Raw genomic sequence first — 12,656 nt, 5'->3', positions numbered from 1 at the left:
CGGCAAAGACACTCGCCGGCTCTCCCTTTTCGGCGCGACCGCGGGCAAAACGCTGAGGGGGCACCCTCTCGATCTGCAGTCGAATGCTCTGCCACTGAGCTATGCCCCCCTCGCCTATTCGTCACGCTTTGAATTTTTTTTTTTTTTTCCCAAAACTGGCTCGACGGCATCGGCAAATACACTCGCCGGCTCTCCCTTTTCGGCGCGACCGCGGGCAAAATGCTGAGGGGGCATCCGGATTTGAACCGAGGACCTCTTGATCTGCAGTCGAATGCTCTGCCACTGAGCTATGCCCCCCTTGCCTTTTCGTCACGCTTTGAATTTTTTTTTCTTTTTTTTCCCAAAACCGGCTCGACGGCATCGGCAAAGACACTCGCCGGCTCTCCCTTTTCGGCGCGACCGCGGGCAAAACCCTGAGTGGGCACCCGGATTTGAACCGAGGACCTCTCGATCTGCAGTCGAATGCTCTGCCACTGAGCTATGCCCCCCTCGCCTTTTCGTCATGCTTTGAATTTTTTTTTTTTTTCCAAAACCGGCTCGACGGCATTGGCAAAAACACTCGCCGACTCTCCCTTTTCGGCGCGACCGCGGGCAAAACGCTGAGGGGGCACCCGGATTTGAACCGAGGATCCGGGTGCCCCCTCAGCGTTTTTTTCCCAAAACCGGCTCGACGGCATCGGCAAAGACACTCGCCGGCTCTCCCTTTTCGGCGCGACCGCGGGCAAAATGCTGAGGGGGCACCCGGATTTGAACCGAGGACCTCTCGATCTGCAGTCGAATGCTCTGCCACTGAGCTATGCCCCCCTCGCCTTTTCGTCACGCTTTGAATTTTTTTTTTTTTTTTTTCCCAAAACCGGCTCGTCGGCATCGGCAAAGACACTCGCCGGCTCTCCCTTTTCGGCGCGACCGCGGGCAAAACGCTGAGGGGGCACCCGGATTTGAACCGAAGACCTCTCGATCTGCAGTCGAATGCTCTGCCACTGAACTATGCCCCCCTCGCCTTTTCGTCACGCTTTGAATTTTTTTTTTTTTTTTCCAAAACCGGCTCGACGGCATCGGCAAAGACACTCGCCGACTCTCCCTTTTCGGCGCGACCGCGGGCAAAACGCTGAGGGGGCACCCGGATTTGAACCGAGGATCCGGGTGCCCCCTCAGCGTTTTTTTCCCAAAACCGGCTCGACGGCATCGGCAAAGACACTCGCCGGCTCTCCCTTTTCGGCGCGACCGCGGGCAAAACGCTGAGGGGGCACCCGGATTTGAACCGAGGACCTCTCGATCTGCAGTCGAATGCTCTGCCACTGAGCTATGCCCCCCTCGCCTTTTCGTCACGCTTTGAATTTTTTTTTTTTTTTTTTTCCCAAAACCGGCTCGACGGCATCGGCAAAGACACTCGCCGGCTCTCCCTTTTCGGCGCGACCGCGGGCAAAACGCTGAGGGGGCACCCGGATTTGAACCGAAGACCTCTCGATCTGCAGTCAAATGCTCTGCCACTGAGCTATGCCCCCCTCGCCTTTTCGTCACGCTTTGAATTTTTTTTTTTTTTTCCAAAACCGGCTCGACGGCATCGGCAAAGACACTCGCCGGCTCTCCCTTTTCGGCGCGACCGCGGGCAAAACGCTGAGGGGGCACCCGGATTTGAACCGAGGACCTCTCGATCTGCAGTCGAATGCTCTGCCACTGAGCTATGCCCCCTCGCCTTTTCGTCACGCTTTGAATTTTTTTTTTTTTTTTCCCAAAACCGGCTCGACGGCATCGGCAAAGACACTCGCCGGCTCTCCCTTTTCGGCGCGACTGCGGGCAAAACGCTGAGGGGGCACCCTCTCGATCTGCAGTCGAATGCTCTGCCACTGAGCTATGCCCCCCTCGCCTTTTCGTCACGCTTTGAATTTTTTTTTTTTTTTTTTCCCAAAACCGGCTCGACGGCATCGGCAAAGACACTCGCCGGCTCTCCCTTTTCGGCGCGACCGCGGGCAAAACGCTGAAGGGGCACCCGGATTTGAACCGAAGACCTCTCGATCTGCAGTCGAATGCTCTGCCACTGAGCTATGCCCCCCTCGCCTTTTCGTCATGCTTTGAATTTTTTTTTTTTTTTTCCCCAAAACCGGCTCGACGGCATCGGCAAAGACACTCGCCGGCTCTCCCTTTTCGGCGCGACCGCGGGCAAAGACACTCGCCGGCTCTCCCTTTTCGGCGCGACCGCGGGCAAAACGCTGAGGGGGCACCCGGATTTGAACCGAGGACCTCTCGATCTGCAGTCGAATGCTCTGCCACTGAGCTATGCCCCCCTCGCCATTTCGTCACGCTTTGAATTTTTTTTTTTTTTTTTTTTTTCTTCCCAAAACCGGCTCGACGGCATCGGCAAAGACACTCGGCGGCTCTCCCTTTTCGGCGCGACCGCGGGCAAAATGCTGAGGGAGCACCCGGATTTGAACCGAGGACCTCTCGATCTGCAGTCGAATGCTCTGCCACTGAGCTATGCCCCCCTCGCCTTTTCGTCACGCTTTGAATTTTTTTTTTTTTTTTTTTTTCCCAAAACCGGCTCGACGGCATCGGCAAAGACACTCGCCGGCTCTACCTTTTCGGTGCGACCGCGGGCAAAACGCTGAGGGGGCACCCGGATTTGAACCGAGGACCTCTCGATCTGCAGTCGAATGCTCTGCCACTGAGCTATGCCCCCCTCGCCTTTTCGTCATGCTTTGAATTTTTTTTTTTTTTTTCCAAAACCGGCTCGACGGCATCGGCAAAGACACTCGCCGACTCTCCCTTTTCGGCGCGACCGCGGGCAAAACGCTGAGGGGGCACCCGGATTTGAACCGAGGATCCGGGTGCCCCCTCAGCGTTTTTTTCCCAAAACCGGCTCGACGGCATCGGCAAAGACACTCGCCGGCTCTCCCTTTTCGGCGCGACCGCGGGCAAAACGCTGAGGGGGCACCCGGATTTGAACCGAGGACCTCTCGATCTGCAGTCGAATGCTCTGCCACTGAGCTATGCCCCCCTCGCCTTTTTGTCACGCTTTGAATTTTTTTTTTTTTTTTTTTCCCAAAACCGGCTCGACGGCATCGGCAAAGACACTCGCCGGCTCTCCCTTTTCGGAGCGACCGCAGGCAAAACGCTGAGGGGGCACCCGGATTTGAACCGAAGACCTCTCGATCTGCAGTCGAATGCTCTGCCACTGAGCTATGCCCCCCTCGCCTTTTCGTCACGCTTTGAATTTTTTTTTTTTTTTTTTTTTCCCAAAACCGGCTCGACGGCATCGGCAAAGACACTCGCCGGCTCTACCTTTTCGGTGCGACCGCGGGCAAAACGCTGAGGGGGCACCCGGATTTGAACCGAGGACCTCTCGATCTGCAGTCGAATGCTCTGCCACTGAGCTATGCCCCCCTCGCCTTTTCGTCATGCTTTGAATTTTTTTTTTTTTTTTCCAAAACCGGCTCGACGGCATCGGCAAAGACACTCGCCGACTCTCCCTTTTCGGCGCGACCGCGGGCAAAACGCTGAGGGGGCACCCGGATTTGAACCGAGGATCCGGGTGCCCCCTCAGCGTTTTTTTCCCAAAACCGGCTCGACGGCATCGGCAAAGACACTCGCCGGCTCTCCCTTTTCGGCGCGACCGCGGGCAAAACGCTGAGGGGGCACCCGGATTTGAACCGAGGACCTCTCGATCTGCAGTCGAATGCTCTGCCACTGAGCTATGCCCCCCTCGCCTTTTTGTCACGCTTTGAATTTTTTTTTTTTTTTTTTTCCCAAAACCGGCTCGACGGCATCGGCAAAGACACTCGCCGGCTCTCCCTTTTCGGAGCGACCGCAGGCAAAACGCTGAGGGGGCACCCGGATTTGAACCGAAGACCTCTCGATCTGCAGTCGAATGCTCTGCCACTGAGCTATGCCCCCCTCGCCTTTTCGTCACGCTTTGAATTTTTTTTTTTTTTCCAAAACCGGCTCGACGGCATCGGCAAAGACACTCGCCGGCTCTCCCTTTTCGGCGCGACCGCGGGCAAAACGCTGAGGGGGCACCCGGATTTGAACCGAGGACCTCTCGATCTGCAGTCGAATGCTCTGCCACTGAGCTATGCCCCCCTCGCCTTTTCGTCACGCTTTGAATTTTTTTTTTTTTTTTTTTCCCAAAACCGGCTGACGGCATCGGCAAAGACACTCGCCGGCTCTCCCTTTTCGGCGCGACTGCGGGCAAAACGCTGAGGGGGCACCCTCTCGATCTGCAGTCGAATGCTCTGCCACTGAGCTATGCCCCCCTCGCCTTTTCGTCACGCTTTGAATTTTTTTTTTTTTTTTTTTTTTTTTTTTCCCAAAACCGGCTCGACGGCATCGGCAAAGACACTCGCCGGCTCTCCCTTTTCGGCGCGACCGCGGGCAAAATGCTGAGGGGGCACCCGGATTTGAACCGAGGACCTCTCGATCTGCAGTCGAATGCTCTGCCACTGAGCTATGCCCCCCTCGCCTTTTCGTCACGCTTTGAATTTTTTTTTTTTTCCCCAAAACCGGCTCGACGGCATCGGCAAAGACACTCGCCGGCTCTCCCTTTTCGGCGCGACCGCGGGCAAAACGCTGAGGGGGCACCCGGATTTGAACCGAGGACCTCTCGATCTGCAGTCGAATGCTCTGCCACTGAGGTATGCCCCCCTCGCCTTTTCGTCATGCTTTGAATTTTTTTTTTTTTTCCAAAACCGGCTCGACGGCATCGGCAAAGACACTCACCGACTCTCCCTTTTCGGCGCGACCGCGGGCAAAACGCTGAGGGGGCACCCGGATTTGAACCGAGGATCCGGGTGCCCCCTCAGCGTTTTTTTCCCAAAACCGGCTCGACGGCATCGGCAAAGACACTCGCCGGCTCTCCCTTTTCGGCGCGACCGCGGGCAAAACGCTGAGGGGGCACCCGGATTTGAACCGAGGACCTCTCGATCTGCAGTCGAATGCTCTGCCACTGAGCTATGCCCCCCTCGCCTTTTCGTCACGCTTTGAATTTATTTTTTTTTTTTTTCCCAAAACCGGCTCGACGGCATCAGCAAAGACACTCGCCGGCTCTCCCTTTTCGGCGCGACCGCGGGCAAAACGCTGAGGGGGCACCCGGATTTGAACCGAAGACCTCTCGATCTGCAGTCGAATGCTCTGCCACTGAGCTATGCCCCCCTCGCCTTTTCGTCACGCTTTGAATTTTTTTTTTTTTTCCCAAAACCGGCTCGACGGCATCGGCAAAGACACTCGCCGGCTCTCCCTTTTCGGCGCGACCGCGGGCAAAACGCTGAGGGGGCACCCGGATTTGAACCGAGGACCTCTCGATCTGCAGTCGAATGCTCTGCCACTGAGCTATGCCCCCCTCGCCTTTTCGTCACGCTTTGAATTTTTTTTTTTTTTTTTTCCCAAAACCGGCTCGACGGCATCGGCAAAGACACTCGCCGGCTCTCCCTTTTCGGCGCGACCGCGGGCAAAACGCTGAGGGGGCACCCGGATTTGAACCTGAGGACCTCTCGATCTGCAGTCGAATGCTCTGCCACTGAGCTATGCCCCCCTCGCCTTTTCGTCACGCTTTGAATTTTTTTTTTTTTTTTTTTTTTTTCCAAAACCGGCTCGACGGCATCGGCAAAGACACTCGCCGGCTCTCCCTTTTCGGCGCGACCGCGGGCAAAACGCTGAGGGGGCACCCGGATTTGAACCTGAGGACCTCTCGATCTGCAGTCGAATGCTCTGCCACTGAGCTATGCCCCCCTCGCCTTTTCGTCACGCTTTGAATTTTTTTTTTTTCTTCCAAAACCGGCTCGACGGCATCGGCAAAGACACTCGCCGGCTCTCCCTTTTCGGCGCGACCGCGGGCAAAACGGTGAGGGGGCACCCGGATTTGAACTGAGGACCTCTCGATCTGCAGTCGAATGCTCTGCCACTGAGCTATGCCCCCCTCGCCTTTTCGTCACGCTTTGAATTTTTTTTTTTTTTTCCAAAACCGGCTCGACGGCATCGGCAAAGACACTCGCCGACTCTCCCTTTTCGGCGCGACCGCGGGCAAAACGCTGAGGGGGCACCCGGATTTGAACCGAGGACCTCCCGATCTGCAGTCGAATGCTCTGCCACTGAGCTATGCCCCCCTCGCCTTTTTGTCACGCTTTGAATTTTTTTTTTTTTTTACCCAAAACCGGCTCGACGGCATCGGCAAAGACACTCGCCGGCTCTCCCTTTTCGGCGCGACCACGGGCAAAACGCTGAGGGGGCACTCGGATTTGAACCGAGGACCTCTCGATCTGCAGTCGAATGCTCTGCCACTGAGCTATGCCACCCTCGCCTTTTCGTCACGCTTTGAATTTTTTTTTTTTTTTTTTTCCCCAAAACCGGCTCGACGGCATCGGCAAAGACACTCGCCGGCTCTCCCTTTTCGGCGCGACCGCGGGCAAAACGCTGAGGGGGCACCCGGATTTGAACCGAGGACCTCGCGATCTGCAGTCGAATGCTCTGCCACTGAGCTATGCCCCCCTCGCCTTTTCGTCACGCTTTGAATTTTTTTTTTCCCAAAACCGGCTCGACGGCATCGGCAAAGACACTCGCCGGCTCTCCCTTTTCGGCGCGACCGCGGGCAAAACGCTGAGGGGGCACCCGGATTTGAACCGAGGACCTCTCGATCTGCAGTCGAATGCTCTGCCACTGAGCTATGCCCCCCTCGCCATTTCGTCACGCTTTGAATTTTTTTTTTTTTTTTTTCTTCCCAAAACCGGCTCGACGGCATCGGCAAAGACACTCGCCGGCTCTCCCTTTTCGGCGCGACCGCGGGCAAAACGCTGAGGGGGCACCCGGATTTGAACCGAGGACCTCTCGATCTGCAGTCGAATGCTCTGCCACTGAGCTATGCCCCCCTCGCCTTTTCGTCATGCTTTGAATTTTTTTTTTTTTTCCAAAACCGGCTCGACGGCATCGGCAAAGACACTCGCCGACTCTCCCTTTTCGGCGCGACCGCGGGCAAAACTCTGAGGGGGCACCCGGATTTGAACCGAGGATCCGGGTGCCCCCTCAGCGTTTTTTTCCCAAAACCGGCTCGACGGCATCGGCAAAGACACTCGCCGGCTCTCCCTTTTCGGCGCGACCGCGGGCAAAACGCTGAGGGGGCACCCGGATTTGAACTGAGGTCTTCTCGATCTGCAGTCGAATGCTCTGCCACTGAGCTATGCCCCCCTCGCCTTTTCGTCATGCTTTGAATTTTTTTTTTTTTTTTCCAAAACCGGCTCGACGGCATCGGCAAAGACACTCGCCGACTCTCCCTTTTCGGCGCGACCGCGGGCAAAACGCTGAGGGGGCACCCGGATTTGAACCGAGGACCTCTCGATCTGCAGTCGAATGCTCTGCCACTGAGCTATGCCCCCCTCGCCTTTTCGTCATGCTTTGAATTTTTTTTTTTTTTTTTTCCCCAAAACCAGCTCGACGGCATCGGCAAAGACACTCGCCGGCTCTCCCTTTTCGGCGCGACCGCGGGCAAAACGCTGAGGGAGCATGCGGATTTGAACCGAGGACCTCTCGATCTGCAGTCGAATGCTCTGCCACTGAGCTATGCCCCCCTCGCCTTTTTGTCAAGCTGTGAATTTTTATTTTTTTTTTTTCCCCAAAACCGGCTCGACGGCATCGGCAAAGACACTCGCCGGCTCTCCCTTTTCGGCGCGACCGCGGGCAAAATGCTGAGGGGGCACCCGGATTTGAACCGAGGACCTCTCGATCTGCAGTCGAATGCTCTGCCACTGAGCTATGCCCCCCTCGCCTTTTCGTCATGCTTTGAATTTTTTTTTTTTTTTTTCCCCAAAACCAGCTCGACGGCATCGGCAAAGACACTCGCCGGCTCTCCCTTTTCGGCGCGACCGCGGGCAAAACGCTGAGGGGGCATGCGGATTTGAACCGAGGACCTCTCGATCTGCAGTCGAATGCTCTGCCACTGAGCTATGCCCCCCTCGCCTTTTTGTCAAGCTGTGAATTTTTTTTTTTTTTTTTTCCCCAAAACCGGCTCGACGGCATCGGCAAAGACACTCGCCGGCTCTCCCTTTTCGGCGCGACCGCGGGCAAAATGCTGAGGGGGCACCCGGATTTGAACCGAGGACCACCCGATCTGCAGTCGAATGCTCTGCCACTGAGCTATGCCCCCCTCACCTTTTTGTCACGCTTTGAATATTTTTTTTTTTTCCCCAAAACCGGCTCGACGGCATCGGCAAAGACACTCGCCGGCTCTCCCTTTTCGGCGCGACCGCGGGCAAAACGCTGAGGGGGCACTCGGATTTGAACCGAGGACCTCTCGATCTGCAGTCGAATGCTCTGCCACTGAGCTATGCCACCCTCGCCTTTTCGTCACGCTTTGAATTTTTTTTTTTTTTTTTTTCCCCAAAACCGGCTCGACGGCATCGGCAAAGACACTCGCCGGCTCTCCCTTTTCGGCGCGAGCGCGGGCAAAACGCTGAGGGGGCACCCGGATTTGAACCGAGGACCTCTCGATCTGCAGTCGAATGCTCTGCCACTGAGCTATGCCCCCCTCGCCTTTTCGTCACGCATTGAATTTTTTATTTTTTTCCCAAAACCGGCTCGACGGCATCGGCAATGACACTCGCCGGCTCTCCCTTTTCGGCGCGACCGCGGGCAAAACGCTGAGGGGGCACCCGGATTTGAACCGAGGACCTCTCGATCTGCAGTCGAATGCTCTGCCACTGAGCTATGCCCCCCTGACCTTTTCATCACGCTTTGAATTTTTTTTTTCCCAAAACCGGCTCGACGGCATCGGCAAAGACACTCGCCGGCTCTCCCTTTTCGGCGCGACCGCGGGCAAAACGCTGAGGGGGCACCCGGATTTGAACCGAGGACCTCTCGATCTGCAGTCGAATGCTCTGCCACTGAGCTATGCCCCCCTCGCCATTTCGTCACGCTTTGAATTTTTTTTTTTTTTTTTTTTTTTCTTCCCAAAACCGGCTCAACGGCATCGGCAAAGACACTCGCCGGCTCTCCCTTTTCGGCGCGACCGCGGGCAAAACGCTGAGGGGGCACCCGGATTTGAACCGAGGACCTCTCGATCTGCAGTCGAATGCTCTGCCACTGAGCTATGCCCCCCTCGCCTTTTCGTCACGCTTTGAAATTTTTTTTTTTTTTTTTTTCCCAAAACCGGCTCGACGGCATCGGCAAAGACACTCGCCGGCTCTCCCTTTTCGGCGCGACCGCGGGCAAAACGCTGAGGGGGCACCCGGATTTGAACCGAGGACCTCTCGATCTGCAGTCGAATGCTCTGCCACTGAGCTATGCCCCCCTCGCCTTTTCGTCATGCTTTGAATTTTTTTTTTTTTTTTCCAAAACCGGCTCGACGGCATCGGCAAAGACACTCGCCGACTCTCCCTTTTCGGCGCGACCGCGGGCAAAACGCTGAGGGGGCACCCGGATTTGAACCGAGGATCCGGATGCCCCCTCAGCGTTTTTTTCCCAAAACCGGCTCGACGGCATCGGCAAAGACACTCGCCGGCTCTCCCTTTTCGGCGCGACCGCGGGCAAAGCGCTGAGGGGGCACCCGGATTTGAACCGAGGACCTCTCGATCTGCAGTCGAATGCTCTGCCACTGAGCTATGCCCCCCTCGCCTTTTTGTCACGCTTTGAATTTTTTTTTTTTTTTTTTTCCCAAAACCGGCTCGACGGCATCGGCAAAGACACTCGCCGGCTCTCCCTTTTCGGCGCGACCGCGGGCAAAACGCTGAGGGGGCACCCGGATTTGAACCGAGGACCTCTCGATCTGCAGTCGAATGCTCTGCCACTGAGTTTTTCCCCCCTCGCCTTTTCGTCATGCTTTGAATTTTTTTTTTTTTTTTCCAAAACCGGCTCGACGGCATCGGCAAAGACACTCGCCGACTCTCCCTTTTCGGGGCGACCGCGGGCAAAACGCTGAGGGGGCACTCGGATTTGAACCGAGGACCTCTCGATCTGCAATCGAATGCTCTGCCACTGAGCTATGCCACCCTCGCCTTTTCGTCACGCTTTGAATTTTTTTTTTTTTTTTTTTCCCCAAAACCGGCTCGACGGCATCGGCAAAGACACTCGCCGGCTCTCCCTTTTCGGCGCGACCGCGGGCAAAACGCTGAGGGGGCACTCGGATTTGAACCGAGGACCTCTCGATCTGCAGTCGAATGCTCTGCCACTGAGCTATGCCACCCTCGCCTTTTCGTCACGCTTTGAATTTTTTTTTTTTTTTTTTCCCCAAAACCGGCTCGACGGCATCGGCAAAGACACTCGCCGGCTCTCCCTTTTCGGCGCGACCGCGGGCAAAACGCTGAGGGGGCACCCGGATTTGAACCGAGGACCTCTCGATCTGCAGTCGAATGCTCTGCCACTGAGCTATGCCCCCCTCGCCTTTTCGTCACGCATTGAATTTTTTATTTTTTTCCCAAAACCGGCTCGACGGCATCGGCAATGACACTCGCCGGCTCTCCCTTTTCGGCGCGACCGCGGGCAAAACGCTGAGGGGGCACCCGGATTTGAACCGAGGACCTCTCGATCTGCAGTCGAATGCTCTGCCACTGAGCTATGCCCCCCTGACCTTTTCATCACGCTTTGAATTTTTTTTTTCCCAAAACCGGCTCGACGGCATCGGCAAAGACACTCGCCGGCTCTCCCTTTTCGGCGCGACCGCGGGCAAAACGCTGAGGGGGCACCCGGATTTGAACCGAGGACCTCTCGATCTGCAGTCGAATGCTCTGCCACTGAGCTATGCCCCCCTCGCCATTTCGTCACGCTTTGAATTTTTTTTTTTTTTTTTTTTTTTCTTCCCAAAACCGGCTCAACGGCATCGGCAAAGACACTCGCCGGCTCTCCCTTTTCGGCGCGACCGCGGGCAAAACGCTGAGGGGGCACCCGGATTTGAACCGAGGACCTCTCGATCTGCAGTCGAATGCTCTGCCACTGAGCTATGCCCCCCTCGCCTTTTCGTCACGCTTTGAATTTTTTTTTTTTTTTTTTTTTCCCAAAACCGGCTCGACGGCATCGGCAAAGACACTCGCCGGCTCTCCCTTTTCGGCGCGACCGCGGGCAAAACGCTGAGGGGGCACCCGGATTTGAACCGAGGACCTCTTGATCTGCAGTCGAATGCTCTGCCACTGAGCTATGCCCCCCTCGCCTTTTCGTCATGCTTTGAATTTTTTTTTTTTTTTTCCAAAACCGGCTCGACGGCATCGGCAAAGACACTCGCCGACTCTCCCTTTTCGGCGCGACCGCGGGCAAAACGCTGAGGGGGCACCCGGATTTGAACCGAGGATCCGGATGCCCCCTCAGCGTTTTTTTCCCAAAACCGGCTCGACGGCATCGGCAAAGACACTCGCCGGCTCTCCCTTTTCGGCGCGACCGCGGGCAAAGCGCTGAGGGGGCACCCGGATTTGAACCGAGGACCTCTCGATCTGCAGTCGAATGCTCTGCCACTGAGCTATGCCCCCCTCGCCTTTTTGTCACGCTTTGAATTTTTTTTTTTTTTTTTTTCCCAAAACCGGCTCGACGGCATCGGCAAAGACACTCGCCGGCTCTCCCTTTTCGGCGCGACCGCGGGCAAAACGCTGAGGGGGCACCCGGATTTGAACCGAGGACCTCTCGATCTGCAGTCGAATGCTCTGCCACTGAGCTATGCCCCCCTCGCCTTTTCGTCATGCTTTGAATTTTTTTTTTTTTTTTCCAAAACCGGCTCGACGGCATCGGCAAAGACACTCGCCGACTCTCCCTTTTCGGGGCGACCGCGGGCAAAACGCTGAGGGGGCACTCGGATTTGAACCGAGGACCTCTCGATCTGCAATCGAATGCTCTGCCACTGAGCTATGCCACCCTCGCCTTTTCGTCACGCTTTGAATTTTTTTTTTTTTTTTTTTCCCCAAAACCGGCTCGACGGCATCGGCAAAGACACTCGCCGGCTCTCCCTTTTCGGCGCGACCGCGGGCAAAACGCTGAGGGGGCACCCGGATTTGAACCGAGGACCACTCGATCTGCAGTCGAATGCTCTGCCACTGAGCTATGCCCCCCTCGCCTTTTCGTCATGCTTTGAATTTTTTTTTTTTTTTTCCAAAACCGGCTCGACGGCATCGGCAAAGACACTCGCCGACTCTCCCTTTTCGGGGCGACCGCGGGCAAAACGCTGAGGGGGCACTCGGATTTGAACCGAGGACCTCTCGATCTGCAATCGAATGCTCTGCCACTGAGCTATGCCACCCTCGCCTTTTCGTCACGCTTTGAATTTTTTTTTTTTTTTTTTTCCCCAAAACCGGCTCGACGGCATCGGCAAAGACACTCGCCGGCTCTCCCTTTTCGGCGCGACCGCGGGCAAAACGCTGAGGGGGCACCCGGATTTGAACCGAGGACCACTCGATCTGCAGTCGAATGCTCTGCCACTGAGCTATGCCCCCCTCGCCTTTTCGTCATGCTTTGAATTTTTTTTTTCCCAAAACCGGCTCGACGGCATCGGCAAAGACACTCGCCGGCTCTCCCTTTTCGGCGCGACCGCGGGCAAAACGCTGAGGGGGCACCCGGATTTGAACCGAGGACCTCTCGATCTGCAGTCGAATGCTCTGCCACTGAGCTATGCCCCCCTCGCCATTTCGTCATGCTTTGAATTTTTTTTTTTTTTTTTCTTCTTCTTCCCAAAACCGGCTCGACGGCATCGGCAAAGACACTCG

General features: G+C 56.1%; 57 non-coding genes across 57 annotated transcripts; all 57 read right to left on the bottom strand.

The window, feature by feature from the left end:
* Positions 1-225: 225 nt before the first annotated feature.
* TRNAC-GCA (transfer RNA cysteine (anticodon GCA)) lies at positions 226-297 on the bottom strand. Its single transcript has one exon. It is a non-coding gene; the product is annotated as a tRNA-Cys (tRNA).
* Positions 298-416: 119 nt separating this feature from the next.
* On the bottom strand, positions 417-488 carry TRNAC-GCA (transfer RNA cysteine (anticodon GCA)). The gene has a single exon. It is a non-coding gene; the product is annotated as a tRNA-Cys (tRNA).
* Positions 489-732: 244 nt separating this feature from the next.
* Positions 733-804, bottom strand: TRNAC-GCA (transfer RNA cysteine (anticodon GCA)). The gene has a single exon. It is a non-coding gene; the product is annotated as a tRNA-Cys (tRNA).
* A 119-nt stretch (positions 805-923) lies between these two features.
* Positions 924-995, bottom strand: TRNAC-GCA (transfer RNA cysteine (anticodon GCA)). Its single transcript has one exon. It is a non-coding gene; the product is annotated as a tRNA-Cys (tRNA).
* A 246-nt stretch (positions 996-1,241) lies between these two features.
* On the bottom strand, positions 1,242-1,313 carry TRNAC-GCA (transfer RNA cysteine (anticodon GCA)). The gene has a single exon. It is a non-coding gene; the product is annotated as a tRNA-Cys (tRNA).
* A 120-nt stretch (positions 1,314-1,433) lies between these two features.
* On the bottom strand, positions 1,434-1,505 carry TRNAC-GCA (transfer RNA cysteine (anticodon GCA)). The gene has a single exon. It is a non-coding gene; the product is annotated as a tRNA-Cys (tRNA).
* Positions 1,506-1,620: 115 nt separating this feature from the next.
* On the bottom strand, positions 1,621-1,692 carry TRNAC-GCA (transfer RNA cysteine (anticodon GCA)). Its single transcript has one exon. It is a non-coding gene; the product is annotated as a tRNA-Cys (tRNA).
* A 289-nt stretch (positions 1,693-1,981) lies between these two features.
* TRNAC-GCA (transfer RNA cysteine (anticodon GCA)) lies at positions 1,982-2,053 on the bottom strand. Its single transcript has one exon. It is a non-coding gene; the product is annotated as a tRNA-Cys (tRNA).
* Positions 2,054-2,213: 160 nt separating this feature from the next.
* TRNAC-GCA (transfer RNA cysteine (anticodon GCA)) lies at positions 2,214-2,285 on the bottom strand. Its single transcript has one exon. It is a non-coding gene; the product is annotated as a tRNA-Cys (tRNA).
* A 126-nt stretch (positions 2,286-2,411) lies between these two features.
* Positions 2,412-2,483, bottom strand: TRNAC-GCA (transfer RNA cysteine (anticodon GCA)). The gene has a single exon. It is a non-coding gene; the product is annotated as a tRNA-Cys (tRNA).
* A 122-nt stretch (positions 2,484-2,605) lies between these two features.
* On the bottom strand, positions 2,606-2,677 carry TRNAC-GCA (transfer RNA cysteine (anticodon GCA)). The gene has a single exon. It is a non-coding gene; the product is annotated as a tRNA-Cys (tRNA).
* A 246-nt stretch (positions 2,678-2,923) lies between these two features.
* On the bottom strand, positions 2,924-2,995 carry TRNAC-GCA (transfer RNA cysteine (anticodon GCA)). Its single transcript has one exon. It is a non-coding gene; the product is annotated as a tRNA-Cys (tRNA).
* A 120-nt stretch (positions 2,996-3,115) lies between these two features.
* Positions 3,116-3,187, bottom strand: TRNAC-GCA (transfer RNA cysteine (anticodon GCA)). The gene has a single exon. It is a non-coding gene; the product is annotated as a tRNA-Cys (tRNA).
* Positions 3,188-3,309: 122 nt separating this feature from the next.
* TRNAC-GCA (transfer RNA cysteine (anticodon GCA)) lies at positions 3,310-3,381 on the bottom strand. Its single transcript has one exon. It is a non-coding gene; the product is annotated as a tRNA-Cys (tRNA).
* Positions 3,382-3,627: 246 nt separating this feature from the next.
* TRNAC-GCA (transfer RNA cysteine (anticodon GCA)) lies at positions 3,628-3,699 on the bottom strand. The gene has a single exon. It is a non-coding gene; the product is annotated as a tRNA-Cys (tRNA).
* A 120-nt stretch (positions 3,700-3,819) lies between these two features.
* On the bottom strand, positions 3,820-3,891 carry TRNAC-GCA (transfer RNA cysteine (anticodon GCA)). Its single transcript has one exon. It is a non-coding gene; the product is annotated as a tRNA-Cys (tRNA).
* A 114-nt stretch (positions 3,892-4,005) lies between these two features.
* TRNAC-GCA (transfer RNA cysteine (anticodon GCA)) lies at positions 4,006-4,077 on the bottom strand. Its single transcript has one exon. It is a non-coding gene; the product is annotated as a tRNA-Cys (tRNA).
* A 302-nt stretch (positions 4,078-4,379) lies between these two features.
* Positions 4,380-4,451, bottom strand: TRNAC-GCA (transfer RNA cysteine (anticodon GCA)). Its single transcript has one exon. It is a non-coding gene; the product is annotated as a tRNA-Cys (tRNA).
* Positions 4,452-4,566: 115 nt separating this feature from the next.
* TRNAC-GCA (transfer RNA cysteine (anticodon GCA)) lies at positions 4,567-4,638 on the bottom strand. The gene has a single exon. It is a non-coding gene; the product is annotated as a tRNA-Cys (tRNA).
* A 244-nt stretch (positions 4,639-4,882) lies between these two features.
* Positions 4,883-4,954, bottom strand: TRNAC-GCA (transfer RNA cysteine (anticodon GCA)). Its single transcript has one exon. It is a non-coding gene; the product is annotated as a tRNA-Cys (tRNA).
* A 119-nt stretch (positions 4,955-5,073) lies between these two features.
* On the bottom strand, positions 5,074-5,145 carry TRNAC-GCA (transfer RNA cysteine (anticodon GCA)). Its single transcript has one exon. It is a non-coding gene; the product is annotated as a tRNA-Cys (tRNA).
* A 115-nt stretch (positions 5,146-5,260) lies between these two features.
* TRNAC-GCA (transfer RNA cysteine (anticodon GCA)) lies at positions 5,261-5,332 on the bottom strand. Its single transcript has one exon. It is a non-coding gene; the product is annotated as a tRNA-Cys (tRNA).
* Positions 5,333-5,451: 119 nt separating this feature from the next.
* TRNAC-GCA (transfer RNA cysteine (anticodon GCA)) lies at positions 5,452-5,524 on the bottom strand. The gene has a single exon. It is a non-coding gene; the product is annotated as a tRNA-Cys (tRNA).
* A 124-nt stretch (positions 5,525-5,648) lies between these two features.
* On the bottom strand, positions 5,649-5,721 carry TRNAC-GCA (transfer RNA cysteine (anticodon GCA)). Its single transcript has one exon. It is a non-coding gene; the product is annotated as a tRNA-Cys (tRNA).
* Positions 5,722-5,836: 115 nt separating this feature from the next.
* TRNAC-GCA (transfer RNA cysteine (anticodon GCA)) lies at positions 5,837-5,908 on the bottom strand. Its single transcript has one exon. It is a non-coding gene; the product is annotated as a tRNA-Cys (tRNA).
* A 115-nt stretch (positions 5,909-6,023) lies between these two features.
* On the bottom strand, positions 6,024-6,095 carry TRNAC-GCA (transfer RNA cysteine (anticodon GCA)). Its single transcript has one exon. It is a non-coding gene; the product is annotated as a tRNA-Cys (tRNA).
* A 117-nt stretch (positions 6,096-6,212) lies between these two features.
* Positions 6,213-6,285, bottom strand: TRNAC-GCA (transfer RNA cysteine (anticodon GCA)). Its single transcript has one exon. It is a non-coding gene; the product is annotated as a tRNA-Cys (tRNA).
* A 120-nt stretch (positions 6,286-6,405) lies between these two features.
* On the bottom strand, positions 6,406-6,477 carry TRNAC-GCA (transfer RNA cysteine (anticodon GCA)). Its single transcript has one exon. It is a non-coding gene; the product is annotated as a tRNA-Cys (tRNA).
* A 111-nt stretch (positions 6,478-6,588) lies between these two features.
* Positions 6,589-6,660, bottom strand: TRNAC-GCA (transfer RNA cysteine (anticodon GCA)). Its single transcript has one exon. It is a non-coding gene; the product is annotated as a tRNA-Cys (tRNA).
* A 122-nt stretch (positions 6,661-6,782) lies between these two features.
* Positions 6,783-6,854, bottom strand: TRNAC-GCA (transfer RNA cysteine (anticodon GCA)). The gene has a single exon. It is a non-coding gene; the product is annotated as a tRNA-Cys (tRNA).
* A 244-nt stretch (positions 6,855-7,098) lies between these two features.
* TRNAC-GCA (transfer RNA cysteine (anticodon GCA)) lies at positions 7,099-7,170 on the bottom strand. Its single transcript has one exon. It is a non-coding gene; the product is annotated as a tRNA-Cys (tRNA).
* Positions 7,171-7,286: 116 nt separating this feature from the next.
* Positions 7,287-7,358, bottom strand: TRNAC-GCA (transfer RNA cysteine (anticodon GCA)). The gene has a single exon. It is a non-coding gene; the product is annotated as a tRNA-Cys (tRNA).
* A 120-nt stretch (positions 7,359-7,478) lies between these two features.
* Positions 7,479-7,550, bottom strand: TRNAC-GCA (transfer RNA cysteine (anticodon GCA)). The gene has a single exon. It is a non-coding gene; the product is annotated as a tRNA-Cys (tRNA).
* A 120-nt stretch (positions 7,551-7,670) lies between these two features.
* Positions 7,671-7,742, bottom strand: TRNAC-GCA (transfer RNA cysteine (anticodon GCA)). Its single transcript has one exon. It is a non-coding gene; the product is annotated as a tRNA-Cys (tRNA).
* Positions 7,743-7,861: 119 nt separating this feature from the next.
* TRNAC-GCA (transfer RNA cysteine (anticodon GCA)) lies at positions 7,862-7,933 on the bottom strand. The gene has a single exon. It is a non-coding gene; the product is annotated as a tRNA-Cys (tRNA).
* A 120-nt stretch (positions 7,934-8,053) lies between these two features.
* Positions 8,054-8,125, bottom strand: TRNAC-GCA (transfer RNA cysteine (anticodon GCA)). The gene has a single exon. It is a non-coding gene; the product is annotated as a tRNA-Cys (tRNA).
* Positions 8,126-8,241: 116 nt separating this feature from the next.
* On the bottom strand, positions 8,242-8,314 carry TRNAC-GCA (transfer RNA cysteine (anticodon GCA)). Its single transcript has one exon. It is a non-coding gene; the product is annotated as a tRNA-Cys (tRNA).
* A 120-nt stretch (positions 8,315-8,434) lies between these two features.
* On the bottom strand, positions 8,435-8,506 carry TRNAC-GCA (transfer RNA cysteine (anticodon GCA)). Its single transcript has one exon. It is a non-coding gene; the product is annotated as a tRNA-Cys (tRNA).
* A 115-nt stretch (positions 8,507-8,621) lies between these two features.
* TRNAC-GCA (transfer RNA cysteine (anticodon GCA)) lies at positions 8,622-8,693 on the bottom strand. Its single transcript has one exon. It is a non-coding gene; the product is annotated as a tRNA-Cys (tRNA).
* A 111-nt stretch (positions 8,694-8,804) lies between these two features.
* Positions 8,805-8,876, bottom strand: TRNAC-GCA (transfer RNA cysteine (anticodon GCA)). The gene has a single exon. It is a non-coding gene; the product is annotated as a tRNA-Cys (tRNA).
* A 127-nt stretch (positions 8,877-9,003) lies between these two features.
* On the bottom strand, positions 9,004-9,075 carry TRNAC-GCA (transfer RNA cysteine (anticodon GCA)). Its single transcript has one exon. It is a non-coding gene; the product is annotated as a tRNA-Cys (tRNA).
* A 121-nt stretch (positions 9,076-9,196) lies between these two features.
* On the bottom strand, positions 9,197-9,268 carry TRNAC-GCA (transfer RNA cysteine (anticodon GCA)). Its single transcript has one exon. It is a non-coding gene; the product is annotated as a tRNA-Cys (tRNA).
* Positions 9,269-9,514: 246 nt separating this feature from the next.
* TRNAC-GCA (transfer RNA cysteine (anticodon GCA)) lies at positions 9,515-9,586 on the bottom strand. The gene has a single exon. It is a non-coding gene; the product is annotated as a tRNA-Cys (tRNA).
* A 308-nt stretch (positions 9,587-9,894) lies between these two features.
* On the bottom strand, positions 9,895-9,967 carry TRNAC-GCA (transfer RNA cysteine (anticodon GCA)). The gene has a single exon. It is a non-coding gene; the product is annotated as a tRNA-Cys (tRNA).
* A 120-nt stretch (positions 9,968-10,087) lies between these two features.
* TRNAC-GCA (transfer RNA cysteine (anticodon GCA)) lies at positions 10,088-10,160 on the bottom strand. The gene has a single exon. It is a non-coding gene; the product is annotated as a tRNA-Cys (tRNA).
* Positions 10,161-10,279: 119 nt separating this feature from the next.
* Positions 10,280-10,351, bottom strand: TRNAC-GCA (transfer RNA cysteine (anticodon GCA)). The gene has a single exon. It is a non-coding gene; the product is annotated as a tRNA-Cys (tRNA).
* A 115-nt stretch (positions 10,352-10,466) lies between these two features.
* TRNAC-GCA (transfer RNA cysteine (anticodon GCA)) lies at positions 10,467-10,538 on the bottom strand. The gene has a single exon. It is a non-coding gene; the product is annotated as a tRNA-Cys (tRNA).
* A 111-nt stretch (positions 10,539-10,649) lies between these two features.
* TRNAC-GCA (transfer RNA cysteine (anticodon GCA)) lies at positions 10,650-10,721 on the bottom strand. The gene has a single exon. It is a non-coding gene; the product is annotated as a tRNA-Cys (tRNA).
* A 127-nt stretch (positions 10,722-10,848) lies between these two features.
* Positions 10,849-10,920, bottom strand: TRNAC-GCA (transfer RNA cysteine (anticodon GCA)). Its single transcript has one exon. It is a non-coding gene; the product is annotated as a tRNA-Cys (tRNA).
* A 122-nt stretch (positions 10,921-11,042) lies between these two features.
* Positions 11,043-11,114, bottom strand: TRNAC-GCA (transfer RNA cysteine (anticodon GCA)). Its single transcript has one exon. It is a non-coding gene; the product is annotated as a tRNA-Cys (tRNA).
* A 246-nt stretch (positions 11,115-11,360) lies between these two features.
* TRNAC-GCA (transfer RNA cysteine (anticodon GCA)) lies at positions 11,361-11,432 on the bottom strand. The gene has a single exon. It is a non-coding gene; the product is annotated as a tRNA-Cys (tRNA).
* Positions 11,433-11,552: 120 nt separating this feature from the next.
* On the bottom strand, positions 11,553-11,624 carry TRNAC-GCA (transfer RNA cysteine (anticodon GCA)). Its single transcript has one exon. It is a non-coding gene; the product is annotated as a tRNA-Cys (tRNA).
* A 116-nt stretch (positions 11,625-11,740) lies between these two features.
* Positions 11,741-11,813, bottom strand: TRNAC-GCA (transfer RNA cysteine (anticodon GCA)). The gene has a single exon. It is a non-coding gene; the product is annotated as a tRNA-Cys (tRNA).
* A 120-nt stretch (positions 11,814-11,933) lies between these two features.
* Positions 11,934-12,005, bottom strand: TRNAC-GCA (transfer RNA cysteine (anticodon GCA)). The gene has a single exon. It is a non-coding gene; the product is annotated as a tRNA-Cys (tRNA).
* Positions 12,006-12,121: 116 nt separating this feature from the next.
* TRNAC-GCA (transfer RNA cysteine (anticodon GCA)) lies at positions 12,122-12,194 on the bottom strand. The gene has a single exon. It is a non-coding gene; the product is annotated as a tRNA-Cys (tRNA).
* A 120-nt stretch (positions 12,195-12,314) lies between these two features.
* On the bottom strand, positions 12,315-12,386 carry TRNAC-GCA (transfer RNA cysteine (anticodon GCA)). The gene has a single exon. It is a non-coding gene; the product is annotated as a tRNA-Cys (tRNA).
* A 111-nt stretch (positions 12,387-12,497) lies between these two features.
* TRNAC-GCA (transfer RNA cysteine (anticodon GCA)) lies at positions 12,498-12,569 on the bottom strand. Its single transcript has one exon. It is a non-coding gene; the product is annotated as a tRNA-Cys (tRNA).
* Between the last annotated feature and the right edge of the window lie 87 nt (positions 12,570-12,656).

Source organism: Aquarana catesbeiana, linkage group LG06, assembly GCF_042186555.1.
Source record: "Aquarana catesbeiana isolate 2022-GZ linkage group LG06, ASM4218655v1, whole genome shotgun sequence".
NCBI lineage: Eukaryota > Metazoa > Chordata > Amphibia > Anura > Ranidae > Aquarana > Aquarana catesbeiana.
This window is presented reverse-complemented; position numbering and strand designations above follow the sequence as displayed.